We start from the raw sequence: 16,238 nt of genomic DNA on the forward strand, positions 1-16,238 counted from the left end.
CCGAATGGGATTCAATCATTTGTAATTTGTAATTTATTGTATTTATTCTGAGAGCACATTGTAAGGATTTATTTTTACATTAGTTATTGTAAGAATCCCATTCAGTGAGCGAACGGTTCGAGAGTTGAATCATTCGAATCGGTCCTATGCTTGCTGTACGGACCCGAATGTGGACTCTCGTCGGGGCCCGCATCGCGCGCTTTTGGATCGCGCGGCTTGGTCGGAACGTCCACCTTCCCGCGGGGACGCGCGTCGGACACGCGTGAGAGAAGGAGTCGCCACTTATCATTTTACGACCCGAAGGTCGAGGGCGGATAAGTTACCCTGGGTCTAGGGGTATGGAACACCTAGTTTGTTGTTAAGGCATTGATCTGTGCGGAACCGGAAAATCCGTGTTCGGGGGTTCATGTTACGTGCGGGCCTATATCCCGCACGCCCTTTCGGTACTCTGGTTTGCTAGGCTTGCATGTTTTATTATTTACCGCGTGAATTAAGCTGCACTCGGCTCGCACGTTTTGACACCAGATATTCGATGAACCAAACGATGTCGGTTGAGAAGCCGGGAAAGAAGTAAATCTATATGTCGGGGAATTTTCACAATCTTGCATTACAGTTCATCGAACCATGGAGGTTGAATCCCTGCGTGAACCAGAACCGCGATATCTTGGATTCACTTGTGTCTGGGCAAGCATTAGACCGATTCGATTAATTCGACTCTCGGACCGTTCGCTCACCGACTGGAATTCTTACAGAATAAAATGCACCAAATAGAATCCTTACAATGCTCTCAAAAACAATAAATACAAATTGCAAAAGGGTCGAATTCCAGTCGTTTCGCGTTCGGTTATTATTCCACTCTAACTCACCGTGAGTTTAGGGAAAAGACCGAAGAACTGAAATTCAATGAACGCTCTCACTGAATAGGGCGTTGGACCCTGTGAGTGTTGATTAGGGTATTGGACCCTGTGCTCGATGATTAGGGCGTTGAACCCTAATATTATTCGGCCTAGGGGTCAGGCCCGACCCGCATGGCAAACAGGTGCAGAAAGATAACAAGCAACAGGTTAATAACAGACAAAGTGTTTGTTATTGTCTTGTTTACGTGAATTAACAGATTATTAACCCAGGGGTGTTTTTGCAAGCAAATGCCATATGCTAAACAATCAAACATATGCCAATGTTTCAGCATTCGGCTTTGTTTTGAGAACTTGACAAAGAGAGTCAAATCTCAGGTGTGTGAATCGCTTTTACAGTTGTTCTGTATTGTGACACTGAATTACCACTGAATTAACCAAACTCGTGTTTTGACTCTAGATTTGGAATCTAGAATTCCTCCTAACCATTATCTAGTGTTTGGTTAGGTCGAGTGAAAGGTTAATCAGCATTTCACAGGTTTTATGACAAGGATCAACTGTTCTAGTTACCCGAGTCTATGTTAGGATAGCAGAAACTCATCAGTTAGATAAGAAAAGGCTATGCAGATGAACCTGCACCTGAACAGGTAGCCCGTTCTTATCCCGTACTGTAGTGTTTCTATTATGCTAACCCTAAAGATGTCGCTGAATTGTGAAAAGACGATTTTGCCCTTTATTTGAAAATTGTTTTCAGAAAAGGGGAAAGATCGCAGTGCGGGCCACCTCGGCCTGTAGCCGGTGTCGACCGATTCCCTGGATCATCCAGGGTTGTGCAAGAACCCCAAAAAAGCCAAAGAACCGGTCGATCTGCCCGGAAGTGATCTAGAAAGATTTCTGTATCTTGACCTGAGTTACCTGGAATCAAGTGAAAACTCAAGTTGAGACACAAAAGCCCTTTTTAGACGTCCATGCCACGTCGGACCGCGCGTTTCGGGTTTTGAAATTGATAAGTTTAAAAAGGGCACCAACATCCTTTGACGACTCGTCGACGCGAGTTATCAGTTAATGTCCAATTCGGGTAAACTTTATCAGTATGAAGTGAGTTTAATCGTGTGAGCGTCCCGATTAACCAGTTTGTGGCATTAATGCTTAAGGGTTGTGCCGAATGCATTAATTGTGAAAACGATTCGCGACTCGACGACCAAGACGATTCCATAAGGATCGAGGATAATTTGGTCTAATGACCGAAACTATCCTCATAACCAAATGGACCCGAATTAGTCATCGATACTCGAATCCATGCATGCTTTGTTTAAAAGAGTCTTTACATGATATTTTAATATGGGAATCGTAAAGACATTGAAGTAAAACTTCACATCATCCGATCAACAAATTAAACTTGAGATAAGGAATTCATTCTTGACTCAAGGAAGGCCAAGAAGCCCTCGGCTTCATCTTGTGAAGGGTGGCCGAAGGTTCTCATGGCTCTATCCGAGTCATGAACGATTTCCTAATCGTGGTTTAATTATTTCTCGCATGCTCAAACATCGACCGTGATAAATAGCACCCTTTTTTAACAAAAGCCGGCGTTATCACGATTTGTTTAGCTCATTCAAACATACAAACATTCACAAACGTGTTAATTAAGGAAAAGGATAACATAACACCGGCTTCATGCATGCAATAATGATAAACAAACTCGGAAATTAACTTGAATAGGCTAAGGAGACCGATCTTAACCCGAAAAGAGCAATTTAAATCTCAACCCTCTCCTTTAGAGAATTGGCCGAGACTTAATGTGCCATAATAGGGTCGGGATAGTCTTCTTTATGATGATCCAAGCCCCTTTCCGACATGGTAGCAAGTCCTAAGATAGTGTACGTGTATAATATAACATAAAATTGCATAAAAATTAAATCTTGTGAATGAAACATGCATGAAAACACCATAATACTCCATAGCCATGCAAAAATATAAAAAGTCCTAACTCCTCTAAGTCGAAAGTGTTTTACCTAGTCTCGGAATACGAGGAAAGAGTCGGGGAAGTGTTTGAGAGTGGGGTGACTCGGTGGAACCCTTAAAAGGGTATTCGGGTGCAAGGATGGACGTGCACGGGCACGGCGCTGGTGACGGGCGGCGCGTGCGTGGTGACGCGGGCGTGCGCTGGTGACGGGCGCGGCGTGCGCTGGTGACGGGCGCGGCGTGCGCTGGTGACGGGCGCGGGCGTGCGCGGGTGACGGGCGCGCGCGTGACGCGGGTGACGCCTGGTGACGGATGCTGGCTGCGCTCGGTGACGCCTGGCTGCGGATGCTGGCTGCGCTCGGTGACGCCTGGCTGCGCTCGGTGACGCCTGGTGACGGGCACTGTTCACCCGAGAGCTCCAACTTCACCCGAAATGATCCAAAATGATAAGCAAACGACTCCAAACTAAAAAACTGGGTTCAGAAATGGAATCCTTGGGTCCGAAACATGTCGTCTATGAAGTTTGAAGAATTTTGGATATAAGTCGGAATAGTGCCCGCTATGGATCCCGACCTAAACTCCAAAGCTATTTGGCTTGATTCTTGATTTTCATGAAGTTCTTTGCTTGCTGCTGGTTCCTAAGGAGTTGAGAGCATTTTCTAGAGGGAGAAACTAGCAAGATGAGGTGTGCTTCATCCATGATTAGCTTAATCACAAATAGGCAATATATATGTGAAGCTAATGAGCAATTAAGCAAAACAAAGCACCATTAAGGGCCTCATTAATGAAGGTCGGTTGCCCTAATGGAGATGAGGATGAATGTCATCCAAGTATCTTGATGAGGAAGAGCCAAGAAGCATTAATGGAGGTGGAGTTAATGGCTTGAGTGTTGACTTGGAAGACCAAAGATATTTTGGGCTAGGTGAGGGCAAGAGAGGAAAGGGGAAAAGGCCGAAAAGTTTGGGGCAAAGGGCGGTTGCCCTTGGGCAGCCCGTGGGTCCCACGGCTTGTGAGGAGAAACCGGGAAAAGACTCGGGTCTCGATTGGTCGCGTATTCGAAGTTCGTGGTTCGAATTGAACGTCGAATTGTCGGTATACGCGTGAAAACGGAGTTAATGAGCCCAAGATTGACATTTTCTATTGAGAAATGTCCCGGATGTGTGTGGGGCTCGGGAGCCGATTTTGCCCATTGCAAGTGATCGGGGCGAAGTTGTCCGCTTCTGACAGCATATCCCGTGTCTGCATCTCATGTTGGTCATTTTGGCATAAGTTGTCAAACCACGTGAACAATCATCCCTTAAGCCGGTAATGCTAACGTGGGGCCGGAGACGTCCTAGGAGGCCGAGACTGGTTTTCTCAAGATGACTTCTGAGTTGCTTGGGCACTCCGGAGATTACTGTAATCTCTGTTTGTCAAGATTAGACCTCCAAGGACTTGAAGAGTGTATCTGAGACCTCTAAAGCACTGTTTGAGAGATCTAGATGAGTTGTGTGAATTATTCCGACGACTCCACATTGAGCCTTAAGAAGGCTAGCATTGTGTAACGTAAGCATTCGGCGTCAAATTTCCCCAAAGAGGACCTCCGGATATGGATTTCCACTGAAAATGGTCATTTCCGCTCTTCGGAGGTTACTCGGGAAACCGCGAAGGGTTTTGCTGTCTGTTTTGCCCAATTGTGAATGTCTGCTAGAGTTTTCTGGGCAATGTGGTATGAACTTCGTTTGCCGTAATTCCATCAGACCCTTCTCCGGCTATGCTCTTCTGAAGAGGGGTATGCTTGTTTTGCCGTTCGGAAGTCATTTGAAGTGTCTGTGTGACTTCCAAAAGACAATCTGAAGCGTTGTTCCTACTCTGTGTGCTGATGGGGCATGGCCGCGTCTGATATTTGGAATTAACTTTTCTCCAGGAAACCGGCATTTTTGGACTTCCACTGAAAAGTTGTCTGTATACAGAAAGTTGTTCTGTATAGAACAGATGATTTGCAAAATGCCTTTGGGGACACTTTTCATCTATTTGGCACTGGTGTGGATTTTTGGAGTCCAATATTCACTATCTTCCGATGACCGAGCGAACTATCGGAAAATAGTGCCGTCCGTGTAATACACTGAAAACGCCGGTTTTGGACATTGTTGAGTTCTTTGGTCGCTCTGTTCCCCTTTGGTGACCCCTAGAGTCCTTCTGTCATGTCCATGGGCCATTTGCTCAATTTTGCCAACTTGAGGATGAATAGTGATTTCTTGCTCTGCCGAGCCGTTTTCTGTATTCTGCTCAAGTCGTGGCTTGGGTCATTGCTAATATCATTGTTTGGAATGGTGAGCCAAAATGGGGTGCTGACAGCTTGCCCCTCTTTGACTGCTTGCTCGAGTAGAGGATGCAATCAAAGATTTCAAAAGCACCCCAGTTTGATAGCAATGATCAAAATGGAATTTCCTATATGGCCCTCTCCTTTTTGTTTTGGATATGTAGGATGTTGTACCTAATAAGAGGGAATATGGTGAGATGTGCACAATAACATGTAGAGTTCGGAACAAAGCTGAAACAGGCAATTAAAGTCGGGACTGACCCGACGGGGATTGACCCCAATGCAAGAAAAGTAATCGGGACTGACCCGAAGGGGTTTGCAATATGCACGAAGAGTAATCGGGACTGACCCGAAGGGGACTGACCCCAATGCAAGAAAAGTAATCGGGACTGACCCGAAGGGGACTGACCCCAATGCAGGAAAAGTAGTCGGGACTGACCCGAAGGGTTTGCAATATGCACGGGGCGCATACCGAATGAACTGCATGGTTCAAAGGCGCCTACCCGGTGGACTTGCGAGATGCACGAGCGCTTGCTCGGCGAGTTTGCAATATGCACGGGGCGCATACCGAATGAACTGCATGGTTCAAAGGCGCCTACCCGGTGGACTTGCGATGTGCACTGCAATCCTGAGAGGGTGCACGCTAATGAAAATGCATTGCGGAAATAAATGTGCACTGCGGTCCTGAGAGGGTGCACGCTAATGAAAATGCATTGCGGAAATAAATGTGCACTGCGGTCCTGAGAGGGTGCACGCTAATGAAAATGCATTGCGGAAATAAATGTGCACTGCAGTCCTGAGAGGGTGCACGCTAATGAAAGTGCATTGCGGAAATAAATGTGCACTGCAGTCCTGAGAGGGTGCACGCTAATGAAAATGCATTGCGGAAATAAATGTGTGAGAAGTAAATGCAAACACTGGGGAGTGGTGTGAGGTGTGGAAGGAATCATTGTGTTCCTTCCCTCGTTGATTTCGTCCATGTCGCAATCAATGCTGTGGTGGGACGTTTCATTGCTCGCCAACTGATTGCGATGTAACTGAGTGCCTGGAGTGTTGTCCTGAAGGTCTCTCTTCGGATTTAGACTGTAGCCTTTGGCATAAGACAGACATGCATTCGTCAAAAAGAAACTCTTTTCGGGGTTCAAATCCTGCTTCCTGCAACTAGAATCAAAAGGGCTAATAGTGGTTGTCAATCCTACTCTATAGCCATAATGAAGATGTATCAAGAAGTCTGAATAATAATGCTTTGGGGATTTGAACATGATGACCATTTAAAGGGGTGGTCGTCTCCCACTAGATTGTGACTCGACAAAAGGCTTATATTTACAGAATGGGCTTGACCCGTAGAATTTGCATTAAGGAAAATGGAAGGATTTTGGGATCCTCCATATCAAGGATACGACGATTCGACTGCATGTCGAAACGTGTCTTGTGCTGTGAGAGTCAAAGAGAGTTTGCTTGCATCGGAGACTGCCAAACTACTACTTGTTGTCGCTTCACACTGAGTGTAGTTGTTACTTCATAGTCGAGCTGCCGAAGGCCCCTAACTTTTGCCTAGGTCGCAAGATGCGTGACGACCTAGCGGGGTATTCTTTTAGACTCTTTTCTCATTTAGAGCTCACCTTTTGCTATGACCGTCCCAATTGGATTTGGTCATACCTCTCGGTTCCTCTAACTTTTGCCTAGAGCGCCTTTTCGGGTTTTCACTCTAGCGAGGATTTCGCTTTGTACTCTCCTTTTGCCACGATTCCCCTTTTTCGGGATTTTAAACCGTGCCCCTCATTCCCTAATTTTTGCCTAGGCCGCCTCAAAGAGGTTTTCAACCTAGCGGGAGATTTACTATTTTTCTCTCAGGACAAGTTCAGAGAAAGGGAAAAAGGCAGAAGCGGGGAGTGTATTAATAAGCGGAAATGAAAATGCTGGGAGATTGTACATGCGAAGAAAGTAAAGAAATGTAAATGTGCATTTGAGGAAAACATCCACGTGGAATGAGAGAAACACTATCATGGATAGTATTTCTTGAGTGTATCAGCATTGACCGGAAGAGCATTCTCGTTCCCGTCCATATCATTGAGAATGATTGCCCCACCGTCAAAGACTTCTTTAACAATGAAGGGACCGTCGTATTTGTAAGCGAATTTGCCCCTGGAATCAGGGGCAATATGCAGAACCTTTCGCAGGACGAGGTCGCCGGGGCTGAACTCGCGGGGACGAACTTTCTTGTTAAAAGCTCGGGCCATTCTTTGCTGATAGCACTGACCGTGGCAAAGTGCTGTTAGCCGCTTCTCATCAATGAGATTGAGCTGTTCGTAGCGTTGCTTTGCCCACTCTGCTTCCTTGAGCTTGGACTCGGCAAGGATCCTCATAGAGGGAATCTCTACTTCGATTGGAAGAACTGCTTCCATGCCGTAGACCAAAGAGTATGGGGTTGATCCAGTGGACGAGCGGATAGAAGTCCGATACGCCAAGAGTGCGAATGGGAGCATCTCGTGCCAGTCTCTGTAATTAACTGTCATCTTTTCGATGATCTTCTTTATGTTCTTGTTTGCTGCCTCTACTGCACCGTTCATTTGTGGACGATACGGAGAGGAGTTGCGGTGTAGAATCTTGAACTGTGCACAGAGCTCATCGATGAGCTTATTGTTCAAATTCTTGGCGTTGTCTGTGACAAGTGTCGCAGGGACCCCGTAACGTGCAATGATGTCACGTCTGAGGAAGCGTGCCACGGTCTTTGCAGTGACTGATGCAAGAGTGATAGCTTCGATCCATTTGGTGAAGTAGTCGATAGCTACCAATATGTACAAGTGCCCATTGGATGCTTTGGGGTTAATAGGACCAATCACGTCCATGCCCCACATTGAAAAGGGCCACGGAGCAGCCATTGGATGCAGCTCATTGGGTGGTGCTCTGATCTGATTTGCGTAAACTTGACACAAGTGACAGTGCCTGACATGTTTGACGCAGTCAGTCTCCATGGTGGACCAGAAGTACCCAAGTCGCATGAGCTTCTTTGCTAGCATGAGCCCGTTCATATGAGGTCCGCAATTTCCCTCGTGCACTTCTTCCATGAGGCGTTGTGCCTCATTCTCATCAACACACCGAAGCAGTGTGGCATCGAAAGAACGGCGGTAAAGGATTTCACCGCTCAGGAAGAAATTTGCTGCAATGCGCCGAAGAGTCCTCCGGTCATGTCGATCGGTGAATGCTGGGAACTGACCCGTTTGTAGCAAGTGTTTAATGTCTGCGTACCACGGCTTGCCGTCGATAGCGTCGATTACATCGCAATGGGCAGGACCCTGAGCAATCTCAAATTCGAGGGGCTCGATGAGATTCTCTTTTGTAATGCTAACCATGGAAGCGAGTGTTGCGAGTGCATCAGCGAACTGGTTCTTCATGCGTGGTGTGTATGTAAATGAGATGTCCTTGAAGTTTTCTGTCAAGTCTTCAAGGTACTCATGATATGGCACCAGTTTTGGATCTTTCGTCTTCCATTGTTTGAGTGTCTGAAAGATTGTGAGCATGGAATCTCCAAACACTTCAAGCTCCTTGACTTTGAGGTCGATTGCCGCCTGCAAGCCGAGGATACATGCCTCATATTCGGCTATGTTGTTGGTGCAGGGGAAATCAATCTTCGCTGCAACAGGAAAATGGCGCCCTTCCGGGGATATCAGCACTGCGCCAATCCCTGATCCGGTGGAATTAACTGCACCATCGAAGTACATCTTCCATCTGGTGGTTTCCTCCTCACCACTCATTTGGAGGATTTTTTCGTCGGGGAAATCAGAGTCGATCGGTGTGTCATCGACAATCGGGAATTCTGCTAAATGATCTGCTATCGCTTGGCCCTTGACTGATGTGCGCGACACATATTCGATGTCGTACTCCGTCAGTTGGCAACGCCATTTTGCTATGTTCCTCATGGAGGACGGAGTACTAAGCAGATATTTCAAAGGATCTGTCTTCGACAGCAGGCGAACAGTATGGTAGAGAGTGTATTGCCGGAGTCTCTGCATGACCCACACAAGTGCGCAACACATTTTCTCTATCTCAGGGTAGTTGGACTCCCCTTCAGTGAACTTTTTGCTCAAATAATAAATGGCTCGCTCTGCGTGAGAGGACTCGTCCTTTTGTCCTAACATGCATCCGATGGATTGTCGGCGCACCGTCAAGTACAAAATGAGAGGACGATCAGGTGAAGGTGGAACTAACACCGGCGGCTGACTTAAATATGCCTTGATGGTATCAAAAGCTTTCTGACACTCATCATCCCATTCGACCGCTGCATTCTTGCGAAGCAAACGGAAGAGTGGTTGGCACTTGTCTGTCAAATTTGCGATGAAACGCGCGATGTAATTCAGCCGTCCTAAGAAGCTCCTCACTTCGCGCACTGTCGATGGAGGGGGCAATTCCATGATCGCTTTAACTTTGTCAGGGTCGACCTTGATGCCTTCCTCACTGACTATAAACCCTAACAATTTCCCTGACTTGACGCCAAATGTGCATTTTGTTGGGTTAAGTCGGAGTTTGTATTTCTTGAGGCGGTCGAACAATCGTTTGAGGTTAACCAAATGATCTTCTCCTTCTTTGGACTTCGCGATCATGTCGTCTACATAGACCTCGATCTCTTTATGCATCATGTCATGAAAGAGAGTGACCATTGCTCGTTGATAGGTTGCCCCGGCATTTTTGAGACCGAAAGGCATGACCTTGTAGCAAAATGTACCCCACATCGTGATGAATGTGGTCTTGACTTTGTCTTCTTCGGCCATCTGAATCTGATTGTATCCAGAGAAACCGTCCATGAAGGAGAATTGTGAGTGGCGTGCTGTATTGTCCACCAAGACATCGATGTGTGGCAGCGGAAAATTATCCTTTGGGCTAGCCCTATTGAGATCTCGGTAGTCGATGCAGACTCTGACTTTCCCATTTTTCTTTTCCACTGGAACAATGTTCGCTACCCATTCAGAGTAATTGCATACCTCCAGGAATCCCGCGTCTACTTGCTTGATGACTTCTTCCTTAATGCGTAAGAGAAGGTCAGCTCTTTGACGTCGCAAGTGTTGGCGTTTGGGTGGGAATCTTTCAGTATCGAGTGGGAGGAAATGCTTTACGATTGAGGGGTCTAGGCCTGGCATATCGGCGTAGGACCAAGCGAAGACCTCCTGGTACTCTGTCAAGAAGTCGATCATTCGGTCCTCTGTGCAGAGTCGAGTCCTATTCCGATTCTAAGGGTGCGTGGTTCGTCTGCATTGCCTACGTTGATGTCTTCGGTTGGCTCAACGGAAGTGAGTTGGTGTTTTCGAGACGATGCAAACTCTCTTCTATCTCGGGCACGCGACCATCCTCGTCAAGTCCTTCGAAGTATATGGGTAGGGACTTTCGAGATGTGTCGAGTGAATCCGGTATCCGAGGCCTGGCATAGCGAAGACCTCCTGGTACTCTGTCAAGAAGTCGATCATTCGGGTCCTCTGTGCAGAGTCGAGTCCTATTCCGATTCTAAGGGTGCGTGGTTCGTCTGCATTGCCTACGTTGATGTCTTCGGTTGGCTCAACGGAAGTGAGTTGGTGGTTTTCGAGACGATGCAAACTCTCTTCTATCTCGGGCACGCGACCATCCTCGTCAAGTCCTTCCCCGAAGTATATGGGTAGGGACTTTCCGAGATGTGTTTCGAGTGAATCCGAATCGTTATATCCATGATTTGGATTCGATTGGAGCCTGGACATGAAAGTGAATTGTCTTAGAAATTAAAGATGTTAGAAGCGAGTGCAAGAGAGAATTTAGGGACAGGAAATCAAAAACATGCAGGGATTCTATTAACAAGCCATAACAAAAACCCCTCTTCTGTCATGTGGCTTATGGCATTGCCGACATGCAGGTAGCATTATGTATAAAGACCGTCTTACACATCGGCAACTATGGCCGAGTAGAGCGGGATTGAAGTCCAGTTGGTAAGCTCCTCATCCTCCTGTGCAGGACGGATATGAACCTTAGAAGATGTCTCCTCAATGACGGCATGTATGGCTGGCAAAGCCAAAAACGCTTCAACCGCATCCGAAGAGAAGTCATCTGTTTCAGTGATTGGGTTCTCTGAGGTGTCTCCCATGATTTGTGGTGGTGCTGCAAAAAACTGTGAGAGTGGTGGAAATGGCATGCCCCTATAGAGCTTCCCATAATGTGCAGCAAGGTGGTGTAGATGTTTTCCGCGACGGGCTTGTGTGACCTCATGGCAGGAAGGGCGAAAGCCGAGTCCCCTCCTATTGCGGTATTCCTCCATTTCGATTGGTCGAAGGATTCCCTGTGCGCGTGCCCCGAGTCCAGTTCCAGGGACATAATTGTTCTTCAAGAGAACCTTTCCAATCATGCGATCAGTTCGCGATGGACTAACCTCTCCGTAGTCTCGAATTACGGAGATCATGTCAAAAGAATGGAAAGGGAGATTCTGATCTTCTCCAATGCTGATATAAGGGATGGCCGTTTCTTTATAGACCGCGTAATCTTCCTCGCCGTTGACAGTGATGAGTTTGCCTTCGGCAAAGAATTTTAACTTCTGGTGCAATGATGAAGGAACGGCGCCGGCGGCGTGAATCCATGGTCTTCCAAGTAGGAGACTAAAAGCATTGGGTATTTCCAAGATCTGGAAGGTAATAGAGAATGAGCAAGGACCCACCTCGATTAGGAGATCAATTTCACCGTTCACCACTCTCTTAGAGCCGTCAAAGGCTCGAACGGTGGTCTTGCTTGCACGAATGTGACTCATGTCCACGTTCATCTGTTTCAACGTGGAGACGGGGCAAACGTTAAGAGCAGAGCCGTTGTCGATCATGACTCGACCAACGATGTGGTTGTTGCACTTGCAAACTATGTGCAACGCCCGCAAATGTGCTTGTCCTTCCGTGGAATTTCGTCTTCCGAAAAGGAAATCTGATTTGAGAAAATAGAATTCACCGTCTCCTCAATTCTATTCGGTGCAGTATCTTTCGGGACTTGTGCCGCGGTGAGAACTTTCAGCAATGCGAGCAATGATATATGAGCTGGTGACTTGCTCATTTGCTCGATCACTTTGTACTCGCTTGCTTTGATCACCTTCATGAAGTCTTCGGCTTCTTGATCGGTGACCTTCTTTGTAGAGAATGACACGGCTTTTGGAGCGATTGAGGATTCAGTAGCAAGAGCCTTTCCTTTGTCAATATGCTCTGGACCCTGATATACTCGTCCCGAACGCGTGATTCCCATCGTGCTCATCTTCAATTCTGCACTGGCAACCTCGCTCTCGTATGTCCAGGGAACTCGACTATCGTGATAAGGCTCCTTTGCAGGAACTTCTATAACGAACGGGGCGGGAGCGAATGCGAGTTCTACTGGAGCATAGTTAATAGCAAATGGAATTGAGGGCTTTTGCGCATCTTCTTCCTCCTCAATAGCAGCAATGCTAATCATGTTCACAGAAGGTCCTGCACCTGATCCATGATCCGGAAGAGGATTTGCACGGACATTTGGCGGCTTCACCTCATTAAAGGAGATTTGTCTTGCATCAATCATCTCCTGAATTTTATCCCGGAGTCTCCAACAAGTGTCCAGGGTATGACCAGGAGCACCCCGATGAAATTCGCATCGAAGATTCTGGTTCTGCATGGACGGATCGAAACGAGGATTTGGTGCTTCCGTTTTGATCTTGTCGCCTGCAAGGAGCTGTCTGAATATGTAAGAGGGAGGAGCCGGCAAATTGGTGTATTGCTTGCGTGAACGCGGTTGAGCAGTATTGTCTTGTTGAGTTCTAGGAGCTGGGACACGTTGAGCCGGCTGAGGAGGCCTCGAAGTCGGGGGTCTAACTGGTTGAACTTGAACAGAAGGGTACGGTTGCGGAGGTTGCGACTGGATAACAGTGGGCGGGGTTGAGAAGTAAGCTTGCGGCGTTTGATGAGGTTGCATATACTGCACGGGATGCGCATATGGCTGAGAAATCGGTAATGCAGGGGCGTAGTCCACCGACATTGGGTGTGGAGCTTGATGTCCAGGATTGACGATGCCGATAGTCGCGTTTTTGTCTCTTCTGGATGTTCCGGCAGTTTGTTTCTTCGGTGTCTCTCTGTCTTTATTCCTTGCCGGATCTTCAATTCTTCCTAACTTAACTCCCATATCCAACTTCTTTCCTGCCTCAATCAGGTCTGAGAAAGAGGAAGTATGAGCCAGGAGATGTGAATAATACGCGCCTCTGAGCGTAGAATGAAACAGTTGAACTTGCTGACGCTCAGTGATTGGAGGTATATGCTTTGCCGCTTTTCCCCTCCATTCCGTTGCGTATGCTTCGAAAGTTTGACTTTCTTTCATCTCTGCCATGCTAAGATCAAGAAGAGTAGGAGGTGTCTCTGCACAGAATCGGTATTGGTCGAGGAATTTCTGAGAGAGATCTGTCCATGTAGAGATGTCGCCGGCTTTCAGGGTCATAAACCAATCTAGCGCTGATCCCGTAAGACTGTCTTGGAAAGTCTGGACGACAAATTCCTCATAATCCCAATACGGAAGCATTTTGCTATGGTAGTGACGGAGATGATGCCGAGGGTCTTTGGTCCCGTCGTACCTCTTGAAATCTGGAATTTTGATCTTAGGGGGTAACAACATGCCTGGAAAGAGATTCCAGTCACTGTCGCTGAAGTCATGACGGGACGTGCCTGCTTGGAGGGTTCGAATGGTTTCCTCCATTCTCTTCATTCTTTTCTCCTGTTCATTTTCAGGAGGAATGTTCGTCGGTAGAATTGCAGGTGCGGCATGAGTAGGTGTGCCAGGCTCAGTGGGAGGAATATTTAGAGGCGGTGGAGTTTGGTAGGAGAAGCTCATTTGGGTTTGTGGAGCTTGGAATGAAAAAGGTTCCATAGTGGGAGCAGGGACTTGTGTGATCGCGACTGGAGGAACCGTCGGTGGTGGAACGGTGTAAATGGGGGATTGAGTAGGTATGGTGAGCGGCGGCAAAGTGATCATTGCGGGATCTGTTGATAGGAACGCCGCGGGTGGAAATGGCACTGATGTCGGAGCCGGTGGTGGTGGCATAGGATCACTGACTGGAGTGATTGTCGGCACATATGTCGTTGCTGGAAAAGACATATCTTCGCTATCAGTCACATAAATAGGAGGGTCAATCGGATTCCGATGAACAGTTGTCCTGCGTTCAGGAGGCGGAGTATGGCTTGAGGAAGCTCGGTTTTGATCCCGAAGCATTGCCATGAGCTCTGTCATATTGGTGTTCATATTGGCAGCCAACTGATTAACGATCCCTTCAAGTGCGGCAAAGCGCACGGGATCGACAACATTGGGTGACACTTGTGCAGGAGAAGGGAAGTGCGCTGGAATAGCACCGGAATACGTTGTAGGTGCTGGGAATGATATCACGTGTGTGTCTTCCGGGATGGACTGTGCAGGCATCGGTGGCGCGTCTTGCTCCGAGATAACAGGTTGTTGCTCTTCAGCCATTTTTCCGCGTGCCCGAGTAGGGTATCGATGCGACGCCAGTTGTTAATACCTATATATGTGTAAGTGTATAAGTGCAATTGTTATGTGTTAACCATCTTCTAGATGTAAATGACAGTATATAAATGCATGAGATGTATGAGTTTAAAAACACTAATGCCATTACATCAGCTTGATTCGCGTTTCATAATTTACAAAGGCAGTCTGTTCAAAAGGAAACATAAACATTAAACCGCCAACTGTTACGACCCGTAGCTGAGTGAGCGCTACGCGGATTCTGTACAGGCAAAAACGCTCAGTAAATGAGCTCAAGGGTGGGAGATCCTGCGCGCTCTTGCCTGCGCTCGATCCAGCGTAGCGTTCAAACGCGCTATCTCCCTGTCTTGGCCGGCTACGCGTGCACGAGTTTGAACCAACTCGCTCTGAAGCTCTCTGTGATCAGTGAGTTCTGCGCGAATATCCACTAGCTCACAGCGAAGACGATCTCGTTCTGCTCTAATAACCTGCAGCTCTGTGCGTGCGACTCCTTGACTTGAGCTCTCTGCATCCGAAATGTCTGCGTGCGATGTTGGCAGTATCCGTGGCATGCGTAGTCGACGAACAGGTGCGAATCCATATGGATGGAACTGCATCACATACGCTGCTGTAGCTGCAAAAGCTCGCTCCTCGTCAGTGGGATGTTCTGGAAAGTACAATTGCTGGACGATGCGCGTGCTCCATAAGCGTCGGACCTCTCTAACCCGTAGAATCCTATCCGGGAGTGAAATTGTGGTGTTTGACCATCTGAAGCGGTGTGAAGTGCGATCTGCTTCTATAGGAATATCTTGTAACCCGCCGAGTTGTCTGATGACTCGGGATGGAAAGATAAGTGTGCTCCCCAAATGACTGATTAAGGGAAGTCCTATAATCGAAGGACATCCCATGATCATGGGACCGCCAGGATTCCAACGTGTAGTCCATAAAAACTGTGCTGGGGTGAGCTCCTCCATAAACTGCATCCAGTCGGTGTAGTTACGGTCGGAAGGTCGAAACACATGAAGTAAGCGAGCGATGAGTGATCGCTCGTCGGTGATACATGAAAAAGGATGAGATAAGCCGAACGGCCTGAGGTGTGCGAGAAGCCAAATCTGAAGCAAATGTGGAGATCCTCTCATCCTGCCCCGTCGATTCTCTCGTACATAGTCAAGAGACCGAATGGTCTCAGCCAAAACGGCTTCCACATAACTATGGCCTCCTACCACTTGGAGGATGACTTGAGCAAGTGCCCCGTCTGTGAGGTGCGACGAGTACGGGAATAGCATGGTTCCGAAGATGAGTAAAAGAAATCCGTGACAAGCGTCGCGCTGATAAGACTCTCCTGTGGCATTCAAAGCACGGGTCTGTATGAAGTCTATGAGCCATGTGGTCCTAATGCTGTGCTCCCCTCCATACTGAAGCTCGCAATAAACTTCTTCGTTGCGGAGACCTAAAAGGACGGCTAGTCTGTTCTGTATCGTGGCAAACGGGTTGGGCACCACGATGTCATGAACCGGTGTAGACAGCTGAAGAAGCGTCGCATATTCCTCTACTGTAGGTGCTAACTCTGTCCCATGGAAGCTGAAAACGGCTCGCTGAGTATCCCAAAAACTAATGGCAGTTCTGAGTAGGGTCCAATCAAT

The sequence above is a fragment of the Punica granatum genome, chromosome 1, assembly GCF_007655135.1.
Source record: "Punica granatum isolate Tunisia-2019 chromosome 1, ASM765513v2, whole genome shotgun sequence".
Lineage (NCBI taxonomy): Eukaryota > Viridiplantae > Streptophyta > Magnoliopsida > Myrtales > Lythraceae > Punica > Punica granatum.